General features: G+C 39.0%; 1 pseudogene across 1 annotated transcript; it reads right to left on the reverse strand.

Annotated features, from left to right (window-relative positions):
• Positions 1-4911: 4911 nt before the first annotated feature.
• Positions 4912-7838, reverse strand: LOC306648542 (vomeronasal type-1 receptor 4-like; annotated as a pseudogene). The gene is made up of 2 exons: positions 7685-7838; positions 4912-5570 (listed from the first exon to the last, which is right to left on the reverse strand). The product of its transcript is annotated as a vomeronasal type-1 receptor 4-like (transcript).
• Between the last annotated feature and the right edge of the window lie 602 nt (positions 7839-8440).

The following is an 8440-nucleotide window of genomic DNA, read 5'->3' on the forward strand; positions in this document are numbered from 1 at the left end:
AACATCACCTGTAATCTGCACAGACATCCCTTTCATTGGCAGCACGTCCTCCCCTGCGTGTGGCCATTTGTGGAATGCAGTATGACCCTCTGATGTTGCAATGAAGCAGAGGTTGCAGGCAAAATAAGAAGTGTGTGAAACAGAGTCAGGCTCTGGGGTCAAAAGGACTCAGTTGAACCTTGAGGGTTATCTCTTCACACATTCAGATACATCCACCATCCCTCGTCCCGTGATACTTAGAAAACCGCTGAGCCTCTATCTTGCCTCGCTTCCACCCAATCTTTGTAGTATGTATTCCCACACTTGCAATATCTTGGCCTTTAACTTAAAATTATTTCATAAAAATTAAAAAACTAATGCATTGTTTTTAGAGGTAAGAGTGGGACTCATTGTGACAATTTCATAGAAGCATATGACATACTCTTCTCCTTTTCAATCCCCAGTACCATCACTTTTCTCCCTTTCTACTTCCCCAGATCCCCTTCATCTACTCTTCTGATTATTTATTTGTCAGCCTTTTCACTGCCATGAGCAAAAAGACCTGACAAGAACAATTAAAAGACAAACTAAATAGCTTTCTATCAGCAAAGGAAACTATCAGCAATGCGAAGAGAGAGCCTACAGAGTGGGAGAAATACTTTGCCACTCATACTTCAGATAGAGCACTAATTTCCAGAATATATAAAGAACTTGAAAAACTCTACACCAAGAATACAAATAACACAACCAACAAATGGACTAAGAATTTGAACAGATACTTCACAGAAGAAGATCTACAAGCAATCAACAAACATATGAAAAAATGTTCAACATCTTTAGTAATAAGAGAAATGCAAATCAAAACTACCCTAAGATTCCATCTCACCTCAATTAGAATGGCGGTTATCAAGAACACAAGCAACAATAGGTGTTGGAGAGGATGTGGGGAAAAAGGTACACTCATACATTGCTGGTGGGGCTGCAAATTAGTGCAGCCACTCTGGAAGGCAGTGTGGAGGTTCCTCAGAAAACTTGGAATGGAACCACCGTTTGACCCAGCTATTGCACTCTTCAGCCTATACCGAAAGGACATAAAATCAGCATCCTACAGAGATACAGCCACATCAATGTTCATAGCTGCTCAATTCACAATAGCCAGGTTGTGGAACCAACCTAGATGTCCTTCAATTGATGAATGGATAACAAAACTGTGATATATTACTCAGCTATAAAGAATAATAAAATTATGGAATTTGCAGGCAAATGGATGAAATTGGAGATTATCATGCTAAGTCAGATAAGCCAATCTCAAAAAAACAAGGGAGGAATGATCTCGCTGGTAAGTGGATGATGACACATAATGGGGGTGGGAGGGGGGCAAGAATGGAGGAGGGAAGGACTGTATAGAGGGAAAAGAGGGGTGGTAGGGGTGGGGGGAAGAAAAAAATAACAGAATGAGTCAAACACCCTTAACCTATATAAATGTATTGTTACACAAAGTATGCCTTTATTTCATGTACAAACAGAAAAAACCTGCTCCCATTTGTTTACAATAAAAATAAATTTTAAAAAATGAATTAAAAAAAGAAGTAATACAAAAAAAAGAACAATTAAAAATTAAAAGAGAAAAAGTTTATTTTGCACTCAAGGGATTCAGAAGTAGATCATAGATGGTCATCTCCTGTCTTCAGGATTGGAAGTGAGGCAGAAAATCGTGGCAGAAATGTGAGGTGGAGGAAAGTCACTCAGGATATGGCAATCAGGACACAGAGAGAGCCCTCCTCAAAAGGTGAAAATATAAACCCAAACACTCACCCCCAAGTACCCACCTCCTCTACTATATCCTACCTGCCTTCAGTTACCACTCAGTTAATCCCTAACAAGGAATTAAATTACTGATTGGATTAAGACTCTCATAAACCAATCATTTCACCTCTAAACCTTCTTGCACTGTCTCACGCATGAGCTTTTGGGGGACACCTTATAACTGAAGCATAACATTCCTAACATTCTACCTCTGGCCCACAAGAGCTCATGACCATTTTACAAATCAAAATACATTTAGTCAATTTCCAAAAATCCCCACAGTCAGTGCCTAGGTCAACATGTTGAAGTGTTGATTCTATTTATTTCTTTCTATCAGTTTCCAAACCTCATTCTAATTCCTAGATCTTTGATGAACTTTGTGTTCAGGGTGAGAGGTAGGGGTTTAGTTTCATTCTTCTACATATGGTTATCCAGTTTTCCCAGCACCAGCTGTTATAAAGACTACTTTTCTCCAACATAAGTTTTTGACAGCCCTTTCAAACAATCAGATGATTGTGTCTATGTGTATTTGTCTTTCTGTCTTTTGCTCCATTGGTCTCCAAGTCTGTTGAAATGCCAACACCATGCTGTTTTGACACCACAACTCTATAATATAATTTTAGATCATGTATTATGATGCTGAGCTCTTTTTTGAAATGGTCTCTCACCTCCTGTATTTGCTTTCTGAATTTATTCCTCAGAACTTTTAGCTCACTAGACATTTATAATAATCATCATTTAATAGTCTTTCTTAAAATTCCTCCATTTCCTTTGTGGTTGGACTGTAAATTTGGGGGTAAGTATTGTTTACTTATTTTCTTGCCTGTTCTAATATCTTGATTGCACATTTATTGACATGAATTCCTCTTCCTCTTTCATAACTTTGATCTTTGGTGTGAGTCATGTTTTGAAGGTAAGTCTGTGCTGGTATCTTTCAGCTTCCATGCCTAGCTTTAATGCAATCAAGTGTGAACTTCAACCTCCAGTTTTGCTTAGTTTTCTGCTATAGAATTGCTGATTTAATTACATCTTGGAGAGTTTTCAATATTATGGGTTCTCTGAGCTATCTTGCAACCTCATTGTGTATTTGGTGTATAAGCAGATGTCCAGGAGCCAGACCTGAGATCCCCTCTAGCTGTTCCTATTTGGGACATGGTCATTTATTTGGGTTTTTCTCCCCTATTCTATGTGTTAATGTATTTTTGGAGCTTAAGGGAGGCTAGCTTGTGTGTGGAGGGAAGTTCAGTGTCACTTGTCTGGGTTGTGGATGCAGCTCAGCATAAGAGTCTCTAACCTGTAACCTGTAGTATTCTGATCACCTCAGACCATTTTTAGAAAGCAAGAAGCAAGGAGTAACAAAAATAATAGCAACCAGTATACAACCTTAAAATAAATGTCTGGTGCCTTTGCTAGCTGCCACACAAAGAGGAATGTTGGGGTCCATGTTTAACACCAGCAGCAACAATAATTAGCCATGAAGAAGATGTAGTTATGGAAACACAGAAGGGCTTAGGCAGCCAGGACATCATGGTGAGTGAGGAAGTTGGGGGCAGGACTAGAACAAAGGAGTATGGAGAGGGTCTTATCTTACTTGTCAAAAGTCCTCAGACACAAGCATGGGACCCAGTGAGACAGACAATTATATACTGGTGCTCCTGAGTGGGAGATCCAATAGAAAATCTGAAATGGACATGTGGACTCAGGGACGCCAATCAATAGTAGTGAGGAGAGTGTGGATGGAGAGGAGATAAGGAAAGGAGGAAACTCCAGAGACTTGTGCTTCTGGTCCCTCTTTCCCTGTGCGCTGTGTGTCCTATGTCAAGCAGTCATACATTGCCACTCTCTACATGCTCCACAGATAAACAATTGCTACTGGTGGTTGTTGACAAATGCTACAGTTGGAGTGTTCACAGTGATCAAGTTCTGAGTCAGGTCAAAGAGTGGAAAATTATGAAAAATGGTTTCCACTATGCTCTAACTGCATAGTGGTTGCCTTCAGGGCAGCCTTGGAACTGAAGAGATGGATTAAGATAAGTTCAAAAAATAGAAGTCTTTCTTATGCCTTCTTCTGTGGACTTCAAGGAGTGCTCTATGGGGAACCACACTGATTTTAACTGGAGCCTCCAAACTAAGTCAGGACAGCACAAAATATGCAGTACCTCAGCACAAGTTCAGGTACCTGTGATCAACCTAGGATGAAATGGAGAATCTCAGGGAACAGAGCATTTACACCTTGCTTTTATCAGTGTCTATCATTTCATTCTACTTTATTACAAGTTCCTGTCTATACTTTATTCCCTGAGCTTTATCATATATATGGGTGCATGCATAGGAACACAGTGCATAGGTTTCAGTACCATGCATGAATTCAGGAATGCATGGGGGATTGTGGATTAGTGCATGAGCATCTCCATTGCCCAGTGCAGCAGATCTCAACTGGAAGGGCCAGATCCACCTACCTACTCTTTTCTTGGCCTCCATCTTATTCACATCCATTCTCTAAACACACAAACAATACACTTTTGAAAAATATCTATTAATTCCACATTATTCTAGCTAGTCTCTGGGTCTGGTTTCAAACCTAAACAAAATCCCTCCATAAGATATAAATATAGGAGATAAATATAAGAATTGTTTTTCTCCTACAATATCTACCACTCATTCCTCCACTGCATTTGGTCTTAGCAAGCATTTTCAGGAGTCATTGTAATTAAAATGACTTTGAAGGAGTAGAAACTAATCCATTGAGTTTGCTTCCAGCAACATGGAGGATACTTTATGTGGGATGAGGACAGCCATCTTCATTCCTCTCCATAATGTCGAGGGAGTTCCCATATTCAGCCAGATGAGGACCTCAGTGCCCTTGAGGGTGGACAACAGAAACACAATTGACTCTTTCGTAAGTTTCTCTATTGGTATTTTGAGAGAGAATAATGAAAAAACATTGCACATTTTGCAAAAAAAATGTAATTTATATACTTATGATCAGATTGAGTAATTTTGTATTCCTTAAAAGCAAAGCCTGGATAGAAGGGAGTCATATTTCCAAAGAAGAAAGGGGCTGACAATGGGAAAACTCGTAGAGATCAGCCAATTGGTGTTCGCCAACCACCAACTGGGATTAAACTAAAGGGTCATACAAACATTTAATAGGGAGGAGAGAGTGTGGAATGGTACAAAGTTGCGCACTAGGACAAGGATTCTCTGGGTGGCTCTGGACTCAGGGCACAATCGGGGGGAAACTTTGATGTTGTGAATGTGCTGAACCTGCCTCTTGTTTCTGTACAGAAGGACAATCGTGGAGCCACTGGACCAGATTATGACCACAGAAAATAGAACTTTGGGAAATACAAATAATGCTACCTATAATGATTCTGTCATTTTGTCATGCCCTGCAGAAGAACAGCACCCCAAATATCTTTTCTCTGTTAGGTTTTTACTACTCCATTTGCCAAGAGTGGAAAAGTGGAATTTATCACCATGTACAGGATCCAGCAGAAGGAAATGGAGAATCCAATGTACTCTGGAGCTTTTCCTTTGAGATTTTTTCCAACAGCATTTAATGAGGCTGATTTTGATATTCTGGTAGACAACCAAGAGGGTGATGGCAATGAAAACACTCCTGCCCTCTCTCTGTATGAACAAAATAAGTTTGCACCCAAAATCACTGAAGAAGTATTTCAACCCAAAAGCTGCGATTGTTCTGGGAACACCATTAGAGAGGATAATGAGGGAGGTGGCTACAGTCAGGTGCTTGAGAATCTAATCAGTGGACCTTAATAACACTTATTGCTGGAAAAGACTCGGTAGTAATAAAGCTGAGAGAGATTTCTCAGAATTTTAACAGCAAATTGTGTTAAGAACATCAGTCCTGTGACCACATTCCTGGAGGCCATTCTGTCATTTAGCACATTGTCCTTTCCATTATGACAGCAGTCTTTTCTCTGAGCAAAACAAATCATTAAAACTTTTTGTAGCCAAACGCAGTGGTGTGTCCCTGTAGCCTCCTGCTCCTCAGGTGGCTGAGGCAGGACAGTTGCTTCAGTCTGAGTTTCAGAGCAGCCTGGAAAAAGTAGTGACACCCATTGCAGAATATTATACATATTTTACACCAAGAGTAACTTTCCTTGTGTGCATTTGTGGGATTGCAAAGATATCAAATGGCATATATGAATGGGAGTATTCCCCAGGTTTTCATGGAAAACTCATCATGAGAAAACAGATGGTGATAACCTGGGAGAAGAAATGAAAAGTGGGAGCAGTGCACAGAAAGCATGAGTCAACACCTCCAGAATAAACTGATGTTTGCTAGTCACATTGAAGAACAGGCAAGTTCAATCACCTGTGCATAGAAGGCACAAGTTCTGAATGTATATCTGATGTAAATTTGAAAGAAAATGGAAGTTTTATGATAAAAAATAATATTTCCATAGTCTTAGGTGTAAAGATGTTTATTTCATAAGCATTTAAAGCATATATATTTCAAATGAAAAATTAGATCATATTGATTACAAGATTGTTCTCTTCACTATGATACTATATATGCTCTGTGACTCAGTGGGAGAGACTTTACAGAATGAACAATACAATAATATGGACAATATATTCCAGCAAAACCTAAAAGAGAAAAGACATTATTCAATGAATGAATAAGCACATGGGGAATATGTTTGGTGCCTCTGTTAAGACCACTCCCTGGTATCATCACATAGAAACAGAAACTAAAATAAAAATGTCAAGAAATACTAAGTTTTGACATGATGGAAGTAAATTAGGAATCTCATACAATGACAATGCATGCTAAAATTGCTACAGATATTTTGGAAAAGGGGTGGTTTCTAGTTAAGTGGATTGATATAAGTTATAAGACAACCATGACACTTGAATGTATATACCCCACCTCCAAATTCTACTTATGTAATAAAATACAAATGCCAGAGATTATTTTCTAGAAACATAACAACTTCAAATTGAAGGCCACCCAGATACACACATTAACAACAGAATGACTCAATCAATGGATATCCACAAAATGGAATCCCATACCACGAGGCCACTGAGTGCCAACACCACTCGCAAATATCACATGGACTAAGAAAAAAAAGCAAAATACTTCAACTGTCTGAATTCATTTGTGACAAGTACCCTACAAGAAAAAGTCACTTCAACTTGAAAATGTTACAACAGATACAAAGCTAAGTTCCAACAATTCCACTCATACAAATAACCAGAAGTCTCCTTGGGGACCATTGACTTAGGAGAGGGATAGGGAGTCTTCAACAGGCTGACAATATTGTGTTTTTTGAACTGTGTGTTGCACAGATTAGTGTGTTTCATTTGTGAAATTCCACTGAGCTATGCACTTATGACACCTGTATGATTCTTTCAGTAAAAAAGTAAAAAATCACCAAAAAAGTGAGCTGGGGAAAAGTCATTCACTGGATTTGTTTGACCAGCTGTGGATGTGTGCACAGGATGAAATATTCAGAGCCAGAAGCCTAGATGGGAACTCTAATAGGAATCACTAGTATAACTGCAATAATAGTTTTATGATTTTTTTACTGTTGCATTAAACAACCAAATATTTAAGGAAAGGTACTCTGGCATACACAGAAATGGACTCAACATACAGGGGACCATTTTTTTCTGTCCTCCCCACATGGTTGACAATAAAAAGAATGTCAGAGTCCACATGATATACTCATGAAAATCCAGGAAGGCACCACTTTAATCGTACAGGACTATAAAAGTGTTCTTGGGGATTATTGAGATGATGAGACACTGAATAGAAAGATTGGGCCAATGAGCATATTCTGCAGACTGTTAGGATACACATAAATTTTTTCATAATTTTTGAGTAAGTGCTTCCACATATAACTTCCACTTTTCTTAGAGACACCTTTGGAGAGAATGACTGAGAAAGGACTGTCCCCAGGTGCTTCACAGTCAACTGCATGGGCGAAACCTGCGTTCGGTGCAGTCATGCAAGAGTTCAGGGTGATGAAGCTGGAAAATGCCAGGATTCTACTTGTAGTCTGAGATGTGTGGACCATTGCTATTCCTATTTCCCTGGAGGTCACACTGACATTTTCTCCTAAAAACTTCTATTTTCATTCTGAACAGGAGTATCTTGCACAGGAACATGCCATACCAACACATTTATACTTATCACTTGAAATCCAAAATTCCCACTGATAAATGCATACTTTAACCTTTGTTTTGAGGCTTCTAGGAGGCAAATGCTTAAACTGAAATGTACTGTGTATAGTTTATGATCACTTTTATGATCCTGTATATATCATCCCTTCCTGAATTTTCATAAATCTATGATGTGGACTCTTACAATAATTTTATTGTTAAAATGAGGAAATCGGAAACATGGTATGTGACTTTCTAAACTCATGGGTATTTTGTGAAGGAGTGGAGACTTGAGAGAGCTGAACTTGGCTAGGTCAGGAGCGAAGAGCCCACTAAGCTCTGTGCTACTCTGACACAGTGTGAGCTGTTTTCTCAGCCAATCTAGACCAGGCCTCAGGTCACTGACATCACGTGCCATTTTGCTGTAAACCACTATTTCTTATTATGCATTTTTGATGTAAGAACTTTATTTAGTGTAAAGGCTTAAGCTGTAGGACAATATGAATTACAAGTGAAG

The sequence above is a fragment of the Sciurus vulgaris genome, assembly GCF_902686455.1.
Source record: "Sciurus vulgaris genome assembly, chromosome: 17".
NCBI lineage: Eukaryota > Metazoa > Chordata > Mammalia > Rodentia > Sciuridae > Sciurus > Sciurus vulgaris.